We start from the raw sequence: 25,672 nt of genomic DNA, 5'->3' as shown, positions 1-25,672 counted from the left end.
TTTTTCTCCTTGGCCACTATAATGTTGAGGCCCTGGGCCTTTTTGCTTAGGGATGACTCCCTAACACAATCTAATTTAATGTCTAAAATCTTTGAAAAAATGCCTGCAAGTGTCCTAATGCCATCCCTTTCTCAAGCATTTTGCATTTAATGGAGGTCTTTGGTTCATAAAAATAAAACAATGGGGATGCTGGTGACTTGGAGTGTGATATAGTTTGAATATTTGTCCCCGCCCAAATCTCATGTTGAATTGTGATTCTCATTGCTAGAGATGGGGCCTGGTGAGAGGTTTTTGGATCATGGCAGATCACTAATAGCTTGGTGCTGTCTTTGCGATAGGGAGTGGGTTCTCCAGTGATCTGGTCATTTTAAAGTACACGGCACCTCCCACCCCCACTCTCTCTCTGACTTGTCCCTGCTTTCACCATGTGACATGCCTGTTCCTCCTTCATCTTCAGCCATGATTGTAAGCTTCTTGAGTCATCCCCAGAAACTGAGCAGAGGCCAGCACCATAAAGCCTGTAGAACCCTAAGCCAATTAAACCTCTTTTAAGTTAACTAGTCTCAGGTATTTTTTTATAGAAATGCAAGAATGGGCCTAATACAGAGAGCCTGTAGGGAATTTAGTTTGTTTTGTTTACTTTTGGCTTTTCAAATTCCTCTTTTTTTTTGTTTAATAATTCTTATCTTCTTTTTTTTATTTTTTATTTTTATTATACTTCAAGTTCTAGGGTACATGTGCATAACGTGCAGGTTTGTTACATATGTATACTTGGGCCATGTTGGTGTGCTGCACCCATCAACTCGTCAGCACCCATCTATTCATCATTTATATCATGTATAACTCCCCAATGCAATCCCTCCCCCCTCCCATAATAGGCCCCAGTGTGTGATGTTCCCCTTCCCGAGTCCAAGTGATCTCATTGTTCAGTTCCCACCTATGAGTGAGAACATGCGGTGTTTGGTTTTCTGTTCTTGTGATAGTTTGCTAAGAATGATGGTTTCCAGCTGCATCCATGTCCCTACAAAGGATGCAAACTCATCCTTTTTTATGGCTGCATAGTATTCCATGGTGTATATGTGCCACATTTTCTTAATCCAGTCTGTCACTGATAGACATTTGGGTTGATTCCAAGTCTTTGCTATTGTGAATAGTGCCGCACTAAACATACGTGTGCATGTGTCTTTGTAGTAGAATAATTTATAATCCTTTGGGTATATACCCAGTAGTGGGATGGCTGGGTCATATGGTACATCTAGTTCTAGATCCTCGAGGAATTGCCATACTGTTTTCCATAATGGTTGAACTAGTTTACAATCCCACCAACAGTGTAAAAGTGTTCCTATTTCTCCACATCCTCTCCAACACCTGTTGTTTCCTGATTTTTTAATGATTGCCATTCTAACTGGTGTGAGATGGTATCTCATTGTGGTTTTGATTGGCATCTCTCTGATGGCGAGTGATGATGAGCATTTTTTCATGTGTCTGTTGGCTGTATGAATGTCTTCTTTTGAGAAATGTCTGTTCATATCCTTTGCCCACTTTTTGATGGGGTTGTTTGTTTTTTTCTTGTAAATTTGTTTGAGTTCTTTGTAGATTCTGGATATTAGCTCTTTGTCAGATGAGTAGATTGCAAAAATTTTCTCCCATTCTGTAGGTTGCCTGTTCACTCTGATGGTAGTTTCTTTTGCTGTGCAGAAGCTGTTTAGTTTAATTAGATCCCATTTGTCAATTTTTGCTTTTGCTGCCGTTGCTTTTGGTGTTTTAGACATGAAGTCCTTGTGATAGTACCATTCAAATTCCTCTTTTATCCAGTCCTCCTTAGGATTTTGTGGATGGTCTCTTTCCTGACATTCCAGTGTTTGACATTTCAAGAGTACCTTGAAACCTGGGCCAAAAAAGAAGCCAGAGTTGGAAAAGTGTCATCACTTTTTCAACAAAAGTGCTTTCTTTGCTTTTTGGTAAAGTTTTAGAAGCCCTTCTAGTCAGTAATCTAACTTTAAAATGCAGGAGGGATTCTTAACTAGATAATTATTGGCTTTCACTGTTTAAACTGCATCTTAGTAACCCAACAAAGTCAATCTCATTGTCTGACATTTCCCTATTAACAACACTCCTTTGGGCTAAAGCAGAAAAAGAATTTATGAGGTAATATATTAGCTGGATTCTGACTACTAGGTCATTGTCATTGCAAAGTCTGTCAGGGGTAAGGGGACTGGCCCTATCATCTAGGCTTTATGTCACTATTTTATGTTACTTTTATTGTTTTTATTTGTAATTGACACATAATAATTGTACATATTTATAGGATACAATGTGATGTTTCAGTACATGTATACATTGTATAATGATCAAATCTGAGGAATTAGCATATCCATCACAAAGATCTCATAGAAGTAGAAAATAGAACAGTGGTTACCAGACACTGGGGAGGGTAGGGGAGAGGGGGGATGAAGAAAGGTTGGTCAAGGGGTACAAAGTTACAATTAGTAAAGAAGAATAGCTTCTGGTATTCTATGAGGCAATTTGAATCCCATTGAATTCTGCCTCCCAGGACAGAGTGGGGCTGCCAGGCACTGGGCACCATGGGAAGGAAGTGCTAGAAGAAGACTGATTAAAGATCAAAGAAGTATCTAGGGCCTACCGCGTCCTGAGGAGAAACCCCAGAGGGAACCTGCACTATATTCTGTTCTTGGCTGATGATTGGGATCACTCTATATTTCACTGTAAGATTCCATTTGATTTCTTATTTTATTTATTTATTTTAGAGATAGAGTCTCGCTGTGTTGCCCAGGCTGGTCTTGAATTCCTGAGCTCAAGCAATCCTCCCACCTCAGCCTCCCAAAGTGCTGGGATTATGGGCATGAGCCACCACACCTAGCCCAGATTCCATTTGATTTCTTAACCATGACCTACATTGTTCTGACTTATTCAGACTAATTTTTTAAAAGTGAGTTGGAGAGTTTAATGAGACAACTACTTTGACCATTTCTGTTTCTTGAATTAGGCCTTTTTTTTCCCTCTTTCAAATTGTTTGAAATTATCTGTTTCTCCATACTCAGTGTTTCGTTCCAAATTCCTCTTCTTTGTCTAGGAGGCAGAAACTCCTTTAGGGATTATTTTTCTGAAAGCTAATGTAGTCTAGCTGATTTTTACACAGGGAATGGGAACAGGTGGAAAGGAGTGTTCTTGATATATTAGCCTTGCTATTCAATTTACGTCAAATTCTAAAAGTTATTCAGAATGGCTTGCCAATCCATGGGGAATCCTAGCCTCTCCTCTTAATCCTCATTACTCTACCCATCTCTGGAATGAGGACAGTTATTTTACTTATTTGGAGAGAAACGAATGAAGAAGCTATTCAGAAAATAGGTACTGGAGTGCTATAAGTTGTGACATTATAGCTTAATTTCCCAGAATAATTTGGTCTTGTGTTTCAGTCCATATACTGGTAAGTATATTTGTAAGCATTAATTGATATATGGGTGAAGGCTACAAGCTGCAATTTTCTGCAGGTATTATTTCCTAGTCTATTCTTTCTGCAGTATGTCTATTAATGCAGTTGTCTACCTATTAGAGTTGTTTCTTTGTGGATTGGGCCTATGATGAGGAGATAATTTCTATACATAAAATAGCCTACTGAATTTTATGCTGACTTTATTTTAATCTATGTTTACCCAGACCTCATCCTTTTCAGTAACATTGGTGGAAACTGAGGTATTTTAATAGATTCAAAAGTAGACATTGCTATAAAATACCTGTTCTGTACTAGCAAGGACATAGGTCTTTGAGGCAAAAGACCAGGGTTTACCTCCTAGTTCTGTCACTTATTAACTTTGTGGTTGGGTGAGTTGTTCAATCTTTCTCCAGACGTTTGTTAATCTTCCAAACAGAAACACAGTCATTCATTGCTTAATGATTGGCATGCTTTCTAAAATAATGTGTCATTAGGCAATTTTGACATTGTCTGAACATCATAAAGTATACTTGCACAAACCTCGGTGGTATAGCCTACTATATACCTAGGCTATATAGTATAGCCTATTGCTTCTAGGCTACAAACTGGTACATTATATGATTGTACTGAATACTGCAGGCAATTATAACACAATGGTGAGTATTTGTGTATGGAAACATATAAACATAGAAAGGGTAATACATTGCACTACAGTATGATGGCTGCAACCTGACTAGGTAATAGGAACTTTTCAGTTCTATTATAATCTTATGTGACCACCAACATATATGTAGTCTGTCATTATAGGGAATATGAGTGTAGCAACACTTACCTTGCAAAACTACTGGGAAGATTAAATGAACTAACATATAAGAGTTTAACCTACTGACTATCCTGGAACACAGTAGGGCTTCAACCTAGATTAAATGTTTGCCAGATTAATTAATTCTTTCCTGGATCATAGAAAATGAAAGCCAATCAATCTGTTTGATGTTAACAGATCCCAGTCCCCTGGGATATATATCCAGTTTACGCTGACTCACCCTTAATACAACTGGGTTGTCATTTACTTCACATGGCTGAACCTCATCTCTCTACTTTGTTTACCTCCTTTGAATCATTTATCCTCTCTTACCTTCTTTCTGCATTACAGAGTACTTTGGCTTTTTGAAATGGCTATGTATACTGTTTATTGACCTCTCAGAAAGCAAGGTAACTGATTTGTTAGCAAGCATTTGGTGACCATGGTTAATTTTCCTAAGATAGTTTTCTACAGCTTAGGCTAAATAATGTGGTATTAGCCTCCCATCTGAGAGGAACAAACAAATTAAGTGCTAGAGTTAAAACTCCCTTTTATTGGGCTTGTTAGAATATGAGGCAAGTATTTCTGCTCCCCTTTCTCTTGGTCTGCTGTTTGCTGTGTGTCCTTTGTGCTTACCCACTAGCACGTGTATCTCCTCTGTCAGCATTTGTTGGGTGAGGAGTATAGGGTACTACATTCCAAATTTTCTAAGAACTTTATTTTCACTTTCTTCTTTTGAGCACTGGTTCTATACTTTGGAGCTGAGTGACCTTGGGCCAGTTGCTTGACTTTTGTGCTAAATTTTCCCATCTTCAAGATCTAGGTAATATTAAGTAGCTGGCAAGGCTGTTGTAAGGATTGTTAAACTGTGGTTAAAGTACTTAATGGACTGGAAAACACTGTGCAAACATGATATTAGGGGAGCAGACAGTTGAAGAAAAACTTGGAGTGAAAATATGATACACATGTTCTGAGAGTGGCAAGTGTGGCTAAGTCAGAGCTTCCTGTGTTCTTTATCCATTCATCTTCCCAATTGCCTTCTTTTCTTGCTGTCTCCTCTTTTTCTCACACCTGAGAGTTGTCATCTTTGGGGAACACACAGGCAGGATTGCATAGAGGTAAAGGAGTCATATTAGCTCTCACTACTCTCTGATGTCTCTGGCATGCTTGCCACTTCTAGCCCCCAAACTGTTTTGTTGGCCTCCCCTAAATAAGTCAGTGTCATAATCTCCAGAGCCTGTGAATGTTACCTTATATGACAAAAAAGGGCTTTGCAAATGTGATCAAGTTAAGAATCTTTAAAGCGGTGAGAGGATCCTGGATTATCTGGGTGGGCCTAGTGTAACCACAAGGATCCTAGAGGTGCAGGAGGAGTTAGAGATAGAAGGTAATGTTAATACAAAATAGAGAGACATGAAGATGCCACACTGCTAGCTTTGAAGCTAGAAGAAGGCAAGGAATGCAAGGAATGTAGCTCTAGAGGCTGGAAAAGACAAGAAAACAGACTCTCCCTTCGAACCTCCAGAGTGAGAGCAGCTCTGTTGACACTGGGTTTCAACCTAGTAATACTTATTTCTGACTTTTGGCCTCTAGAATTATAAGCTAATAATTTTTTTTTTTTTTTTTTGAGATGGAGTCTCGCTCTGTCACCTGGGCTGGAGTGCAGTGGCGTGGTCTCAGCTCACTGAAACCTCCACCTCCCGGGTTCAAGCAATTCTCCTGCCTCAGCCTCCCAAGTAGCTGAGATTACAGGAATGCACCACCACACCCAGCTAATTTATTTGTATTTTTAGTAGAGACAGGGTTTCACCATATTGGCAAGGCTGGTCTTGAACTCCCGACCTTGTGATCCTTCTGCCTCAGCCTCCCAAAGTGCTGAGATTACAGATGTGAGCCACCACACCCAGCGAATGTGTATTGTTTTAAGCCACCAAACTTGTCATATTTTGTTATAGCAGTGATAAGAAACTAATTCACGAGGAGTGGTGATTAAATGGTATTTGTAGATTCTAGGAGAGACTATGTTAAATTCTCTCCACATCTTTACCTCTACCTGTCTTGTTAACTACTACCTAGGACCTAGTACACCTAGAGTGACCAACCATCTCAGTGTACCCTGTCTTGGCAATGAAAGTCCTGCATTCAGCAAAATCTGTTAGTCCCATCACACAGATCGTTGGTCATCCGAGATGAATCCAATTTTCCAGATTTTTCTTAGTCTTAGTTATGAAACTTCTTTCTCCTAGACCTCTTCTGCTGTTTATGTTCCTACTTTTATTACCCATTTTATTAGTTTGAATTCAGGTACCAACTGAGCTTTACATTGGTGATTTCTGTTTATACTGCCAGCACTAGCCCTGGGCCCCCTCTGTGTCACTTCTCTTTGCCCCATGTTCTGAATGAATGCTGCTGATGCTTCTGTGGTGAGATCCCCTCCAGTCCCCACCCTCACTGGCCTTGGTCTTGCTGTCATCACACATTCTTGTTCTGGATTTGAAAGACTGTGTTTTGCTTTGGAACGTCTGTAAATTTGTCTGCAAAGTTGTGTCACTCTTGTTTGGGCTGTGAATCAATGGAAGAACATTGAATCACTGCTGTTTGAATGTCACATCCTGAGTCCGGCAGTGTGGGGCATGTTGAATTCTCATGAGTGGTATCTCAGTCAAATATTACCCCTCATGCTGAAAGCTTATCACTTTTAAGGGGATCTAATACACAAATACACAAACATAATCAGGAGGGAAATTATTCACAGAAAACAAGAGATTCTCATCTTTCCAAAAGACTTAACCTCATGGTTTACGTAAATAGCAACTCCCCATAGTGGATTTAAAATGATTTAATTTGAAAAAAGAAATTTACAGATTTCAAGGACATTTATGGTGCTAAATGCAGTAAGCCTGCATTAGCTCTATAAATGCTATGACTATCTGAATGTGTGATATTTGAATTCTCTTTATTGAGTTGATGATGTACCTCTGATTTTACAAAGTACTGTGTTCCAAGGAAAAGGCATTTTGTAGCTATCTCATCTATTCTGACATCCCTCTGAGAGGTAAGTTACCAGCCAGTCAGCTATCCACATGGACCCAGTGTTAATTGGTAAGCCTCTATGTCCCTGTTTTCTTCTCTGTTTGTATCCCCTCTCACCCCCTCCTTCCATCAGCAGTAGGGGGCAGTTCATTTTGATTCTTGGATGTATCCCTGCCAGAGGCTTTCAGCAGTTCTATACCAATATTCTTGTGCTCATTCTCAATTCCCCTTATTGCCAGGCTAGCCCCGACCTTTCCCTTCCATTCTCATAATTGGCCAGCTGTCTTATTATGAGAGCCAGTCTTTACTTTGTATCTTGGCTCTGATTAATGTTTTGTTCCCAGTGCTTAAGACCTTATCTTGGTAGCCTGCCCAATGTCTTCATTCCCCTAAGATTGCCCCAATCTAGATTTTGTCAGCACTTCTGCCACTCCCACAACAGTGTGAATACTCCCTGAATTCCAGCCTAGTGATTAGGTCCTGCTAGCTGTTCCCGGGTCAGTAGACAGTTAACTTTAGCGGCTATCTAAATATCACTTTTTTTTTGGATTTTCTGTTTCCATATAAATAATCTGAGGGCAGAAACTACGTCTCATTTATCTCAATTTTCCTAGTATTCTCTTCAAGGCTTTTTATGTACTCAGTGAAGTTTATTCAATAGGTGAGACTCTAAACAAATGAATGGATGAACAAGTGAATTCATAAATGAAATACCAATCAGGAGACAGCTATTAATTTTGCATTGGGCCCTCTGATTCCAACTGATGCCTATTACCTATTGTTCATCCTTTAGGTGTCCTGCTCTGCCTGCCACATTGGATATCCTCCCATCACTTGCAGCTGGGTATATCCCTTGAAGTCTCTAGCCAAACTTAATATATAGACTTTTTTGCCAGGTCTTGACCTTACCCAATGCATCCCTTGTCTTCAAGGGGTCTGTGTTCTATTAGGGGCGTTCAAGACAAATGTAAATCAGCACTGAGAGCTGTAATTAAATGGTAAAGAATTTCTGGATTCATTTGAGGATACTATAGCCATGTCGCTCCCAAAAGGATTCATTCATTCATTCAAAAATATTTTCAGAGCAACTGTTTATTTGTCAGGGTCTCAGAAAAAAGAGGTCATCCTTCTTTTGGGATAACTTTTTGAGGATTTATTTACACAGGGACTAATTAAAAAGGTGTGGGTGGGGTGTAAGGCAGCATAAGGGATAATCAGCAATGAGACATTACTAGCTGTGGAGCTGTTGCCACATAAAGATGAAGGCCCAAAAGATGAGGGAAAGCTGTGTATACCACAACCTGAAGGAAAGAGTGGAGGAGAGGCGTCCTTGTTGAGAGGAGCAGTAATCTTTTATTGAGGAACACAGCTAGTCCAAGATGACCCTGCAGTGAGGGAATAAGGAGAATAAATACTGTAACCTTACTCTTTTTCCTCCCTCCAATTTCCTAGTAGAGCTTCTCTTTAGCTGAGCCAAACTGGCAGCCAGAGGGCAAAAGATCCTTACCATGGCAGACAGCAGGGTAGAGAAACATAAAGAGTGGTGCTGAGATTGGGGATGGGGGGACATGTAAAAAGAAGATATCTAATACACCTTGCTATGTGTACAACATTGAGCTAAGGGCTGAGAGCCTTCTAGGAAGGATCAAGTCATCTTCATCAAGAATATTGGGTGCTGACGAGTTGATGGGTGCAGCACACCAACATGGCACAAATATACATATGTAACAAACCTGCACGTTATGCACATGTACCCTAGAACTTAAAGTATAATAATAAAAAAAAGAATATTGACGGATAGGAGAAAAACATCAGTTATGTGACAAAGAGAAGAGCCATTATTATTGTCTTAAAGATGATTTTAGTTAACTCAAAACAACACACATACATAAATAAGATAATTCAAGACAACTACTTGGCCCACACAATTTCAAGCCTAGTACCCCTTTTATTAGTTTAGGGATCTCCTTGTGCTCAGATTTCTTCTCTGAATCTCCATTGAGGACCAAATGTGAATAAAGGTTTTGATTTTGCCTCCTTGTCTGACATTCAGAAATTGCTAGACATGCATCCAGCCAGCAATTTCCTACCTTGACTTTGCTCCTTGAAAGCTGCTGATTGGTAGACGCCAGTCTCTCTTGCGTTGCATGACCTCTCGGATATAACCCTAGCCTGTGTGGACCCCTAATACTAATATGCTCATTAGTTTCCTTAGGATATTTGGTTCATTCATTCTTCTTTTTGCTTACTATAGGTTGAGCTATAGGGAGGCAATTAGAGATGAAGAACAATAGTAATGGGAACACTGGGCCCATTGGAATAAAATCACTAGAGTAGTTATAATAGAAACTTCTATTATTGCCCTGAGGTTTGCAAGAAGGATGGAGGCTGCTATAAGGACTGTAGTCAGAGTGAACCAGCAACAAAGAAGTCATCAGGCCCTGGTAAAACAAAATACTCATTGGATTAACAGATAACATAATGTTCGAAGTTGGCTGGTTCTACAATAAGAAGTTGTGGGGACTGTGCAAACTGGAGAGCACCAATGCAATTTAAGAGCATTCACATACATAATTCAGAATAATATCATGCAGGCCAAACAAAACATGTCTGGACTTCAGGTTCACATTTCGTGACTTCTGCATTCTGTGTGACTAGTAACTGTGAAATTGATTAGGGACCAAGATCGGGAATAGGGAAAATGTGGTAAGATGACTATATGGTACTGTGGATAGCTGAAAAGTGAGAAAGGATTCTTAATGCTCAGTTGAAGGAAAACTCAGGAAAAAATTCTCAGAGAAGATGCCTGGCATGTTGTCAGGGTACTCTGATGCTACCTTAGGACCAGTCTCTAGCACCTTCTTTACTGATAGGTTTCTGGGAACAGTTTACAAAAGAACAATATATCCTTTCCTCACTGAAACTTACACAGGAGATATTTAGGGGATCAGACCTAACAAGCAGGAGATAGCTTAAGCTATTTTCATAACTATAATTTTAAAAATTTATATAACTTCTTAGAGAACATACTTTGTGAGTTAGGAATTATATTACTTTAAAATTCAGTGAAATATTTATTTTTCTAAGCTGCCTTGATGTTAGTAAATCATAAGATTAGCATTAATTTGGCAGTAATATATTAAACCCTCCCATTCTCTGGTTAATTCTGTTAGACCAAATTTTCTAACTACTTCTTTAATATGCTCTATTTGATGACCAATTGTATGTGTACTCACCTACTTCCACACCCAAAATACATTTGTTAAGTCGTTTCTATTTTGAAAGCCCTTGGAAGTGTTTTGGGGTTGCAGCGGTTTAAGGAATATGAATATGGAAGAACCAGGATAGGACTGTCAGAACTTGGAATTGGCCCTGGCCAGGAGACACTTAGACGCTAAATACAGCCAAATAGAGGAGTCTGGCAGATACCATAAATCCATGCAGAAATGGAATCCAGTCCAAAAAAGTCAACTTAAGCCATGGGGTAACAGGGATGGTTTACAGTCTAGGGAGTCTAACAGTACCAGTGGTTAGATATAGCCAGGAGGGTTGGTGATCACCAACCCTAAGACAAAGGCTGATGGTATTTAACTATTTCAAAGCATATGCGAATACACGGAGCTATTCTGGTGGTAAGAGCAGGTGGTCAAAGACTTAGATATCAAAGGCAAAGATATTAGGATCATTGGGTAATTCTCATACCTGGTTTTCTACCATATATCTTAGTTAATACCTTGGACAGCCCAGAGTGAAAGCCTGACTCTCAAATAGCCTATTTACACTATAAGACAATTATTCCAAAATGCGCCTGGGACAGCTTTATATGCGGACATAAATTGGCTAATGCTGATGTCTTCCCAGAAATGAAGGAATCTTACCAAATTTAGACAGTGACGTTGAGAGCCTTTTATAGGCATTTCGAAACATAACTCTTAGGAATTATCCACTTGTCATGGCTTTTTTGCCATTGTTTCTGAAGGAATGTCATGCATCAAAAACTGTGTATTTTAATAGTTTTCTGAGGCAATAGGAATAAACTTACGTATTAAAGAGTCCAAATGACGTACTCAAGCTTTATTTTTCCACCAAATTAAACTGTTTTAATTATTTTTACTTAGTTCAATCACACAGATTTCATTTGTTCACTTATTTTGTACAAGTACGAAGGAAAGGAAAAAGTACCCTAACATTTATTGAATATTTACAAAGTGCGAGGCTTTGTACTGTTTACCTACATTATTGCCTCAACAACCTAGTTAGATAGGAATTATTATCTTTATTTTAGAAATAAGGCAACTGAAGGTAAGAGGGGCTGAGTAGCTTGCCTAAAGTCACACAGCTGGAAAATGGCACAGCCAAGATTGGAACTTCCATGTATTTGTTTCCAAAGTCCACGTTCTTTTCACCATAAACTGTTCTTGAGAAGATTTTGTTATATTAAGGCAATTTGAATCAAACTCAATAATAGAAGCGTAACTCACTTTGTAAGAGGGCACTATACATGCAGTAGATGCATGATAAATGTTTGTCAAATTAGTAAATAGCTGAATATTTGAAAATACAGTAGTTTAACAGTAACTCACATATGAATTCTTTTGTATAGAACAATGAGTAAAATAAAACCTTTCTCAATTTTAGTGTGAGATTTAACCTCTTGGATTTTAATTACTGCATTTTTCATTACCCGATGGTGCTTCTGCATTTTAATAGTCATCAGCTTTCAGTAACTAATACCAGTGTGTATCAGTAATAAGCTTTGCTTTATGAATGAATTAATGAAAGTATCAGCCATCTTTTCCCCAAAGGAGATGTTAATGACATTTCCTGAAACACAATGAGGCTAGTGAGTCTTCGAAATGTAAAAATTTAAATCTGTAATTTTAATCCGTAGACTGCATTTTATTTCATGCTGGGTTGGGGGGGATCTCCAATATTACTTTTTTATGATTTTCTTAGTTTTTTCTTTTGAATCCCAAGATTCAAGTAACACTTTGAAAAATATGAGAAGCAAAATGCCACATTTACAATTGTTTTTGAAAGGCTTAACCTTTATTAAAGTAACTGGGTAAATACAATTCAAAAGGGTTTACTTCTCTTGTAAATTAAATGGTATGTTTGTAGACTGAAAGGTCAATTTTTCAGCAGAGTCTGGTTTTCAAAAACTATCACTTTTGCCACGATAAATCAAGAAAGCTAATTTGTTTTACATGTATGATACACAAGCCATAATGCTGTTCATCTGATTTCAAGCTCAGTTACTTGTGACAAGAGAGCACTTTTATGATGAAGTGTAAATGCTGGCTTCTGAAGACAGATGTAAAACAACTTTGAACTGAAATATTTAGTTTCTTACACTCGAATAACTGATTCCATATTTTGAGATATGTAAGCCAATCATGCTCTACGTGTCACTTTTGGTCTTTCCTGTCATTTTGTACCTTGCTACAGAAAATATTATTTTTCCTCTTTTCATTAAAAAGAAAAATCACTTTTTCCTTTTCATTATCCAAAAAATTATTTAAAAATCAAATGCCAGTTTAAAACCTCTGTCTCTCACATGAACATACACACACAGACACACACACACACACGCAGTGAGAAGATGCCTCCTGCTAGCTTTGGTGGCAGGTATTTGTTTTTGGTTCTGGACTCAGTTTTGAAATCCAGTTACTTAAGAAATCCATGAGGGAAATCATGCTTTGAGACCACTAGCTTTGAGAAGAACCTTCCCAAAGCAAGTTTAATTGAGAGGTAAAGTCTTAGGCTTGATTCATTTCTGGATTTTAAAGGTTTTTGTTGGTTTCATACAGATAAACAGCTAGCCGTCTATAAAATGATTGAACTACATGAATGATAAGGACAAATACTAAATGTTAAGTAAATGCTAAATAGAAATAATTGTAAACACTTGTTCCAACAAGGATATTTGAGCAACTTTTACTCTTAATATGCTTTATTTTTTGTCATTGTAGGAGTTCAGCTTAGCTCAACATGTTAATTAAGCACTTATGTGATAGGTTTTGTGTTCAGGACTGGCAATTCAAAGAAAATGAGAAGATACCAGCTGTCTCTTCTTTTTTCTTTCTTCTCAATTCAGTTTTCTTGACCGCAGAAGCTTGCTATTTATTTATTTATTTATTTATTTATTTATTTATTTATTTATTTGTGTCAGCAAAACGTATGAAAACTTTCATTCTAGAATCTTAGGTTGGGTAATTACTGGCATTTTTTTTTTCAATTGTTGATGCTCTCAGGCTTGCCTTGAGGACAGATAAGTTTGTGGCACACTCTTATCCTAGCACTAGTCAGAGGTGCAACAAATCATTTTACCTCTCTGAACTTAGATTAACAGTATTTTTTTGTTATAGTTTTTACTTTGTTATAGTTTTTACTTTGTTATAGTTTTTACTTTGCCTTATTGGCCCAAAATATTTAGCTCAGTCTTCTCATAATTTAACCTTGCAACAAACATATTTATTGCAACAGCATTACTATTTTACAAAAGCACTCTGCTAGCCCCTATGGGCAATACAACAATGAGTAAGTTCCAGTCCTTTCCTCCAGGCTCTCCCAGTCTTGGCTGGGGAGAAGATAATTATGTAAGTAAGTATAATAAGGCAGGATATAAGAAATGTCATAATAGGAATGAACAAAATGCTATGGCAGTTTAAAGGAGGGAGAGATCCCATGTAACTGGATACATCTGAAAATGTTCCTGGGGGTTGTGGCATTTGAGATGGGCTTTGGAGAATGGTATGATTTAATAAGCAAAGATGCACAGGAGGCCTGTCTAAGCAAGAGGAGTCAGAGAAAAAACCTGGCATGGAAATGCACAAGGAATGTTTTTCTGCAGTGCAGGATTCCTGTAGGGAACGGTGGGAGATGAAGCTGGAAAGAGAATTTGGAATCATATTGAAAAGGGCTTTGCATGCCAAGCTGAGGAATTTGTAGTTATATCTGTAGGCAGTGTAGGAATGACATTAAAAATTTTTAAAACATTTATTTACTTAATAGAGAGTGACATGCTCAAATAATTTTTTGCAGGGAAAATGATCTAACAGTTTATGTAGGCTGAACTGAAAGGAGAAAGCCAGTTCAAAATAACCACTAAAACCTTTCCCCTTGATGCAGTAGAAATGCAGACTCATTGTAGAAACTCCGGAAAATAAAGAGAAGCATAAAGAAACAAACACGCAATTTCATCATCTAGCCTTCTGCATTATTTACATTTTAATGTATCTGCTGTACTCTTTTTTATTCTTCTATGTATGCATGATATTGTATATAATCTGCTTGTTCTGCCTCCTAATATACTGGGAATAATTATCCAGGCCATTCAATGGGTGCAAAACTCTGTTTTAAAAAGGTAAATTGTGTTAGTTTTGAGAACAAACAGTAAGTTTACAATGTCATCAAGTAGAGGTCTTGCTAAGCTTGCTTTAATAAATACAAGAATTACTTGTAATTATAATGCCAATTATTTGATTATAGTTAGTGCTTCTATAGTGTATAATTTTTATAAGTAGGTTCAACATGCTACTCTATCATATTTCTTCCATTGTTAGCGCACCAGTATTTAAAAAATATTAGTATAATATTAATCCATAACTTTGTTTCGATCCAGATTTTCAAGAATTTCAAATTAGTGTGTTCCAAATTGATACTGATTATTTTTAGCATCAGCAAATTTATTTAGGGAGAGAATTTTTCACTTCTTCTTGTGTGTTTTTTTTTTTCTTTTTACTGGTCACTGCATTAACCTTTTCCTGCTCAGTTTCTCTCTATTGTTAATGCTTCAGTTATTTGGAGGGACTATTATGATATGCCAGTGGGATTTTAAAGCACCTGAGATGGCACAAATTAAACAGAAATTATACTTATTTATCAGAAAAATGTAGCTGTTAAGGGGTCCTGGAGACTTCAATGTTATAGATATACTGTTTTTTTCATAAGATTTGTTTTCCAGTGTTTTGTTATCTAAATAAAGGATTACAAAAAATCACTTCACCACCCCTCTTTTGCTTATTAATCCCTTAACTTCAGCTTCAGTGCCCCCCACCTTATGGTTCATGGTACTGCTTTAGTTGTATGAATTGATGTCCTATCTGTCATGGACTTTCGACTAATGTGAAGTTTTAGTGCTGCTTTCTCAGCTTAGCTTGTCGGCAGCTATCCCTGGACCCCCATCTGCTTTATAGCCCTGTGTGTTTCATAAGCAGAATGTGGCTCCACCAGGCTTGTGTGGATGATACTATAAACTCTGTTGTAATGGCTCACAGGATTAGATAGAGGCTATTATATATCTAACCTGGAGTGCTAATGTTTAAAATTAGGCATGGAATTTGTAAACTGTAATGAAATGGAAAGAAGTGACTTTCAGATGTATTTTGGCCCTGTGCTATGTTATCACAACTGTAAAGTATCAGAGAACCTTATCCTTCTTCCCCTCATGATTAAATGCTGTACTCTTCCTTAACTAGACTATTGAAGAGTGTGTGTAAATCTCAGTGTCTCTTAAGCATTATCAATGCCATAAAGCTGGGATGCTCTAATTACCGATATTTCTCCCTTCTTGAATTATTTGCTCTTTCTGGGCTGTCTCTGTGACATTAGTACATTAGTGGCTGACCCAATCTCAGACCTTCAGACTTTTCCCCTTCATAGAGTATGTTTTTATTTAAAGAGGTGGTAAGAATGCATTTAGAACATTTCCCTTAAATGAAAAGGTTGATGAAATGAAGCCATTTCTGTTCAAAAGGTCTCTGAAAGAGAAGTCTGTAAATCGTTATGCAGGATAACATGTTACACAGGATTTAAAGGAAGCACAACATACCTGAACATGAAAATACATACAGATGGAAAGCATATAAATTACTGATTGATTTACTATGTTACAAATTTTAATTTTGCAAAGGGACTCCCTAAGAGAGTTTTAAAATGGAGAGCACTTCTTAAGGCATGTAAGTTTTTAATGACAGATTGTTGCTTATTTGGCCACCACTGGGGACACAAGTTAAGAGAAAGTTAAAGTGTAGGAATTACTGCCTGTGGAAGATTTACCAGTACAAGTCACCTTGTTTCTGAATTTAGACTATAAGCCAACGAGGAAAACAGAAGTTTGTTAAATTTTTCTTTCTTGAGCACTTACTGTGTTCTACACACTTTATACATATGATTTTATCTAATTATTAGATCAACTCTGTGAACTATATGGTAGCTTCACAGATGAACAGAGCAAAGATTGCTCAGAGTTGCACAGCAGGTGATGACACTGATTAAAATGCATTTTTCTTCAAGGATTGTACTCTTTATACATTATAAATGAATGGGATTGATTTAGGAAATTTCCATGTATGTGCATTTTTTTTTCAGACTCAGAACCAATATATTCAATAAGGGACACATGCACGAATAAATCTGATTTTAAATCTTTGAAACTTCATTCAGTAAATGGCCCAAGATTCTTTCCCCTGCTGTTCATTCAGTATGGTCTCCAAGAACTTTCTTTAATAGAAAGGTACCTCTGCTGTGACAGTGATAAAAAAAATTCCAACGCCAAGCAGAGAAGATTTCTAAATTTGTTTTTGCTTGGGATGATTTATGTAGGAGTTCCCTTTCATTAGGGTGACTGATTAGTATCATGCATAAATTCAAGTTTTGCAGTTTCTTGACAAGTCCAGTTAAAATGCATTTATTAAGACAGTGTGGTGTGGTAAAAGGAACATGGATATTGGAGTCAAACAAGATTAGGATATAATTCCTCTTTTCCCAGTCATTGGCTGTAAAACCTTGGTGAAATCACTTAACCTCTCTGAGCTCCAGTTTCTTCATCTGTTCATCATTTTTTATTAGAAGAGTTAAGTTTCCTTAGGTGGAATCACTTCACCTCCACTTTCATTCCCAATAATTGGAGAGTTTCAGTCAATCATACCCCCAATAACATGAATGGGCTCTGTAATGGATACATAATTTGGTTAATGAGATTCATCCCTGATAATTTTAGGGAAGAGGTACTATTTTTACCTGGATGTGAAACTGAGGCATATGAGTCTGGAGCTGCTGATTTTATGGTCACAAGAAGTAAGATTATCTCAGAATAAAACAAATTCAAGCCAAGAGACTCAGAGAATCATCCTGGTGACACCATCTGAGTCCCTGCATGAAGCTGTCCCTGAGGTTAGCAAAAGCTACTCTTGAGGTTTTCATTTATATAAATCAACAAATCCCTCATCCCCTTCAAAAAATTGTTTTAAAAGACTAGCTTGTGATGAATGCTTTCTCCATCAAAATCTAGATAGTTCTAATTTTTATAAGACCTTATAAGGTTGTGTCTGTAAGAATTAAGTAACGTATTGTTTGAAAATTGCTTCGTACAGAACCTAAGGTATAACAGTCTATGAAGGTTATCTTTTCTCTTCCTTCAATAGTGTCCCTAGGGTATGGGCCCAACAGGAACTACTATTATTATTCCAATGATATCATTTGATGTCTCTGTGTGACTTAGCAGACCTTTGTACAGGGAGAGATGAGAGTCATTTAGCAGTGGTCGACAGCTGAGCGGTACTACTTTCTCTCCCTGATCTTTTCATACAGACCGCAGACCATCTCCAAGAATTCTTACCAATGCCTAAGCCCTAAAGTGGACCTTTATTTGTCTTTATACAGAAGTCTTTTAAACAAAGGTCTACTTTAAATCCTGGGCACTGATGGGACACCTAATGGCTTATATGTGCCAGAATCAGAAAGAAGTGTTCGTGATCACTGCAGGTGAGCTTCTGTAATCACAATCTTGGCTTAATCTATTCCTTATTCATTTCTAATTTTCCATACTTTTAAAAGTTTTAAAATAAAACTTTATTAACTTGTGAACACTTGCTCATAAGTTAATTTGACTGATATGACTTGTGAAAGCAAATCATGTCACTTCTCTTTTAAAACACTTTAGTTCCCATTACCGTCACAAAATCTAAACATCTTACTATTGCATATAAAGCCCTTAATGAATTGGCTTCTGTCTACTTGTCAAGCTTCATAGACTGCCATTTTCTAATATAAACCACATGCTCCAGCCAGGGCAACCACTGGCAATTCCTTAAGCATCCCTGGCTTTCACACAAGCTATTTATGCTGCCTGAAATGACCTTTCCTCACCTTTTGCATCCTGCTAACTCTCACTTGCCAATTAAAACTCAACTTAGGCCACTTTTCTCTTTGGAAGTCTTAATGGTACCCTCTCCTCACATCTAATTTAAATGCACTCTGTACTTACCATTATTAGTCTACAGCACCATCATGCCAGATTTACTTCTCTATCCTCTTCTTTGGAATGTGGACTCATTTGAGGGCAAGGACCACATCGTATTCATTTGTGTTCCTAACACATAGCATAGTACCTAGAAAAGAGTAAGTGTCCAGTACATGTTTGATATTGCAACATCACTCAACCACTCAACTCGCAGTAAGTAGTGGAACTCTTTGTGGTGTAAGCCCTCATGAATAGAAGTATTGTTCTGCATTAATGTAAAAGTGAAAGACTACTTTATAGTAAGAAAAAGGACAATATTTTAGATGAAATTGAAAAAATCTGAGTTGAGATCCTGCATTGTTTAACAATGGTATTGTAATTTGATGGTGGTGGTTACCAGTAAAGGTATAGTCAGATTAATCATACAAAATAATAGAAAGCCAAGAAAGCAGTTCGATATTGTGTACAAATTCAATACTTCTTAAAGTATGCTTTAAGAATGCTTATTCAGCAAATGATATTGGGACAATTAACTAACCACCAAGGAAACAAAACAAAATAAAAACAAGCCTTTCATAGTATCACCAAGGAGTTGCAGGTGGATTAAAAATTTAAATGTAAAAATTAAATAGCAGCATTTGAAAGATAGTATAATTGAGATTAAGAATGCCTGAATTCAAACTCTGACTCTATCATATACTAGCTGTGTGACATTGGCCAAGTTGTCTAATCGTTTCGTGCCTTAAATTCCTCATCTATAAAACGAGAATGATAAAAGTACTTAACTTGTAGGGTTATTGTGAAAATTAAGTTTTATTGTAAAGATGTACAGCAGTTAAAAGAGTGGCACATAGAAAGCACTATATAAATGTTGTATATTATTGTTTCTAGACTTGAAAAAGGATGGATTAATACATTTGATTACATAGATAATAACTTTTCCTCACTCAATACTTATCTTAGTTCACTCTGCTATAACAAAATACCATAAACTGGGTGGCTTTTCAGTAACAGAAATTTATTTGTCACAGTCTGAAGGCTGGGAAGTCCAAAGGTCCAGGATCAAGGCATCACCACATTTGATGTCCGATGAGGGCCAGCCTTCTGGTTCATAGTCAGTGTCACCTTCTTGTGTTCTTACATGACAAAAGGGGTGAGGGTCTCTCTGGGGCCTTATTTGTAAGGGTACTAATCCCATTTAAGAAAATGAGGCCCTCATGATCTAATCACATCCCAAAGGCCCCGCTTCCTAATACCATCATCTTTGGGGTTAGGATTTTAACAAAGTATTCATCACAATAATATATATATTATATACATTATATATATATAATGTGTATATATATATAATGTATATACATTATATATATATATAATGTATATATATAATTTGTTTGTTTATATGTTCAGTACCTCCCTAGACTCCCTCTGGCACCCTCTAACTTCCATGAGATAAGGAACCATACTTATTTATTAACCATTTTTTTAGCCATTGTCAGGCAAAGTATCTGGTTTATAATAGGCCCTTTATACATTTTTCTGAATTATTGAATTTAATGTAGTAAGATCTTGATTGATGAGTATGCTCAAGGTTATGTGCAGGAGTCTGGCTGGTCATGTGTTTTTCTAGGGAGCTTTCCTGGAGAGGTAGTATATTGTGGTAAAGAATCAAGATGCTATAGTTAGATATCTTGAGTTCAAAGCTGGGTTTTACCCTTTGCCAGATGTATAGCCTTTAAGCAGATCACATCATCTCACTCTCCTTTAGTTTTCTCATGTATAAATTGGAGGTAAAATTAATGATTTATATCCAGCTGTGGGGATGGTTATAGAGTAAGGGAAGGAAAAATATGTAAGAGGTAAGGCTAATGCCTCTTCAACTAAGAAAATATGATGGAGCTTATTTTATTTTTAAACTAAATCCTGCATTTCTGTTTGTTTTATTCTGAGTGGTATCGCACTGGTGATTAAATGACAGAGTGAATGACCAAATGAATAAATGAACAAAAATATTTTGATATCTGGTAGAACATCATCTGATATCTGGTAGAGCCAAAAAAGAAATGGACTGTTTTGCTTATTTATTCTTTCAGGTAAACATTATAATCATTTTGTCACATGTTCCCAAAAGAATTGTATTGAACATTTTTATTGAAACTTCCTTCCATTTATAGACTTAATTTTGGAAGGAATTGACTTCTGTATACTGTTGAGTCTTTCCATTTAAAAGCACGGTTTGCATCTCCATTTAATGCAATATTTTAAGCACCTTCGTAGTTTAAAATAATCTTTAAAAACATTCATCCTGCATATTTTACAAAGTTTATTGCTATTGTTGATCATATATTTTTAGTAGTTTCTAACCGATCAGTGTTTGTATATAAGGAAGATATATATTTTAACTAATTATTTTATAACTAGCTGTCTTTATTATTAGTTCTAATATATTTTAAGCTTATTTTCCAGGTAAGCAGTGATATTTATAATATACATAACTTTTGTCTCTTCCAATGTTCTTTTCTATCTCATTGTAAAATGTAGAATTTCTGGAAAAATATTAAATATTAAATAATAGTCATGATATTATCCATCTGACCTTAGTCCTTATTGTTATGGTAAAACTGCTAGGATTTTTATGATTAAGTATGATATTTTTATGATGTTAAGATAATATATGCATAGTCCTTATTTACTAAGAATTGCTTTTATTTAGGAAGGAATGTTGAATTTTTATCAAATGATTTTTTCCCTTTAGACTTATTGATAGGATAAAAATGCATTTATCACACAAATAATATGGCACATTATTGATATAAACTATATAGATTTTAAACCATCTGTGAATTATTGGGTAAAAGCAGATTGATAATAATTACCATTCTTTTCTAACATACTTTTGAATTAAAGTAGTATTTTTATTTAGTAATTTTGCATACATGAGTTCTATCTGTTGGTCTTCTTTCCTTGTGCTTTCATTTGACAATCATTTATTGAATGTGTACCATATTTCAGGCACTATTCTAGGCATGGATGCTCTTTTTATTACTTTATAAGCCACAGACTTCTTATGTGTGTTACATGAATGTAAAAACACCACATAGTGTTGGGATTATGATAACTTCATAAAGTGTAGTAGAACATTTTATATCCTTTGCAATCATCTGCAACAACTTATATAGGATAGCAGTTATCTATTTTCTGACTGTCTGAAATAACATACCTGTAATATCACCACGTTTTTTAAAAATTTAACTTTTATTTTAAATTCAGGGGATGTGTAGGTTTGTTACATAGGTAAACTTGGGTCATGAGAGTTGATTGGTCAGATTATTTTATCACCCAAGTATTAAGCCTAGTATCCATTAGTGATTTTTCCTCATCCTCTCCTTCCTCCCACCCTCCACCTTCCCATAGGTGCCAGTGTGTGTTGGTCCCCTACATGTGTCCGTGTGTTCTCACCAGTTAGCTCCCACTTATAAGTGAGAACATGTGGTATTTGGTTTTCTCTTCCTGTGTTAGTTTGCTAAGGATAATGGCCTCCAGCTCCATCTATGTCCCTGCAAAGGACATGATCTCATTTTTTTTATAGCTGCATAGTATTCCACAGTATAGATGTATCACATTTTCTTTATCCAATCTGTCATTGATAGGCATTTAGGTTGCTTCCATGTCTTTGCTATTGTGAATAGTGCCACAATGAACATTCATGTGCATGCATCTTTATGGTAGAATGATTTATATTTCTCTGAGTATATACCCAGTAATGGGATTGCTGGGTCAAATGGTAGTTCTGCTTTTAGGTCTTTGAAGAATCGCCATACTGCTTTCCACAATGGTTGAACTAATTTACACTCCCACCAACAATGTATAAGCACTCCTTTTTTTCCTGCAACCTCGCCAGCATCTGTTATTTTTTTTACTTTTTACTAATAGCCATTCTGACTGGTGTGAGATGGTATCTCTTTATGTTTTTCATTTGCATTTCTCTAATGATCAGTGATGCTGAGCTTTTTTTTTTTTCACATACTTGTTGGCCACATGTATGTTTTCTTTTGAAAAGTGTCTTTTCATGTCTTTTGCCCTCTTTTTAATGTGTTTATTTGTTTTTTCTTGTACATTTATGTGCCTTATAGATGCTGGATATTAGACCTTTGTCAGATGGGTAGATTGCAAACATTTTCTCCCATTCTGTAGGTTGTCTGTTCACTCTGCTGACAATTTCCTTTGCTGTGCAGAAGCTCTTTAGTTTAATTAGATTCCATTTGTCAATTTTTGCTCTTGTTGGGATTGCTTTTGGCATCTTCGTCATGAAATCTTTGCCCGTTCCTATGTTTAGAATCATATTGCCTAGGCTGTCTTCCAGGGTTTTTATAGTTTTTTATTTTAGATTTAAGTCTTTAATCCATCTTAAGATAATTTTTGTATATGGTGTAAGGAAGGGGTCCAGTTTCAATCTTCTGCATATGGCTAGCTAGTTATTCCAGTACCATTTATTGAATAGGGAATCTTTCCCCTATTGGTTGTTTTTGTCAGGATTGTCGAAGATCAGATAGTTGTAGGTATGTGGTCTTATTTCTGGGCTCTCCATCCTGTTCCGTTGGTTTATGTATCTGTTTTTGTACCAGTACCATGCTATTTTGGTAACTGTAGCCCTGTAGTATAGTTTGAAGTCAGATAGCATGATGCCTCCAGCTTTGTTCTTTTTGCTTAGGATTGCCTTGCCTATTTGGGCTCTCTTTTGGTTCCATATGAATTCTAAAATAGTGTTTGCTATATCTGTGAAGAATGTCAGTAGTAGTTGAATAAGAATAGCATTGAAACTATAAACTGTTTTGAGCAGTATGGCGATTTTAACAATATCGATTTTTCCTATCCATGAGCATGGGATGTTTTTCTATTTGTGTCATCTCTGATTTCTTTGGGCAGTGTTTTGTAGTTCTCCTTATAGAGAGTTTTCACATCCCTTGGTAGCTGTATTCCTGTGTATTTTATTTTTTGTGAGAATTGTGAGTGGGATTGCATTCCTGATTTGGCTCTAGGCTTGACTGTTGTTGGTTTACAGGAATGTTGGTGATTTTGCCCATTGATTTTGTATGCTGAGACTTTTCTGAAGTTGTTTACCAGCTTAAGTAGCTTTTGGACTGAGACTATGGGATTTCCTAGATATAGCATCATGTCATCTGCAAACAGGGATAGTTTAACTTCCTCTCTTCCTATTTGAATGCCTTTATTTCTTTCTCCTGCCTGTTTGTCCTGACCAAAACTTCCAATACTATGTTGAATAGGAGTGGTGAGAAAGGGCATCCTTGTCTTGTGCTGGTTTTCATAGGGAATGCTTCCAGCTTTTGCCCATTGAGTATGATGTTGGCTGTAGTTTGGTCAGAGATAGCTCTTTATTCTGAGGTATGTTCCTTCAGTACCTAGTTTATTGAGAGTTTTTAAGATGAAGGGGTGTTGAATTTTATCAAAGGCCTTTTCTGCATGTATTGAGATAATCATGTGGTTTTTCTCTTTAGTTCTATTTATGTGATGAATCACATTTATTGATATGTGTATGTTGAACCAACCTTGCATCCCAGGGATGAAGCCTAGTTGATTGTGGAAATCACTAACTTTTAAAAAGTAAGTGTTTAATACTTCAAAAATGATTTTTCTCCATTTTTTTGCTGCAATTATTTTTTGATGTTATCATATAAAAATTTGGTAATACATAGTTTACTTGAAAATCAGCTATATTTTGAACATTATTATTATAATGCAGATCCCTCCTTATGGAAGGTAACATCAGAAGTGGGGAAGAACAACTTTTTCCCAGTTAGTTGGTTAATATTTTCCTTGTTTTTAAGGTATTGTTGATATATTTTTATATTTCCTTCAAACATTTTAAAATTAGGAAAATAAAAAGACTTTATTATAAAAGTTTAAATTGTGACTCAAAATCATGTTGAAAATATCGGATATTTTATTCATTCAAATAGATGATGAACTTTGAGGATACTGGCTAGCAAGATAACTTTAAATATAGCAGCAATTAGATTTATCTTAGCAAAAAAAAAAAAAAATGAACACAGAAGAATATTCTGTGAAGATTATGCCATGCATTCTGGTTTGATAAATAGAAACCCTAAACACTTGACATTTATTATGATTTTTTTTCAAGGAAAACCAGACCAAATAAAATGCCTTTGAGCATAGCAGCTTAAGATAAAACATGTAATTTTTATTCTGACCTAGAAAGACTGTCATGGCAAACCAATGTCTTTAAGTCCCAAGAAGGCCAACAAGGACAAACAATATGTGAGGACTGGACTGGTGTGCTTTTATTACATACAGTTGTCTTATAGATTCAAGTATTCAGTTCGGATAATTATGTATTGGATCATGGAACAAGTAGAGGAGATTTAAGACATGGGGAAATGTTTCCAGCTGCATCCTTTCCCCATGTCAGCAAACTATCGCAAGAACAGAAAACCAAACACTACATGTTCTCACTTATAGGTGGGAATTGAACAATGAGAACACTTGGACACAGGAAGGGAAACATCACACACTGGGGCCTGTCATGGGGTGGGGAGAGCGGGGAGGGATAGCATTAGGAGATATACCTAATGTAAATGACGAGTTAATGGTTGCAGCACACCAACATGGCACATGTATACATATGTAACAAACCTGCACGTTGTGCACATGTACCCTAGAACATAAAGTATAATAATTAAAAAAAAAAAGACATGGGGAAACGTAATGAAGTTTGCATATATTTTTTCATTTAAATTACCCACCCTACATCAAATCAAGTTTATATTAAAAAAAACTGCTACTATTGTCATCCCCATAAAATGAGAAAGCAGGATCTCAAATAGGTTTAAGTAACTTGCTCAAGCTCATACAACTAGTAATTGGCAGAGTTGCATCTTGACGCTAGGCTTTCTGACTCTAGTGTCTGAGCACATTAATCTCTAGGTTTCCTTTGGTGTGGACGTGCTCAGGGTAACGTAGGGGGAAACTACTAATGTGACAGATCTATCCAGCATATTTTCCCTTCATATTCTGGCAGCCCCAAATCAGTGTGTGTGAGGGTTCACTTCCTCCCTTCTCTAACACGCTGAACCTTCCAGTAACTTCTTTCCTCCTC

The sequence above is a fragment of the Rhinopithecus roxellana genome, chromosome 7, assembly GCF_007565055.1.
Source record: "Rhinopithecus roxellana isolate Shanxi Qingling chromosome 7, ASM756505v1, whole genome shotgun sequence".
Lineage (NCBI taxonomy): Eukaryota > Metazoa > Chordata > Mammalia > Primates > Cercopithecidae > Rhinopithecus > Rhinopithecus roxellana.
The sequence above is the reverse complement of the archived record's forward strand: the minus strand, read 5'-3'. Positions refer to the sequence as shown.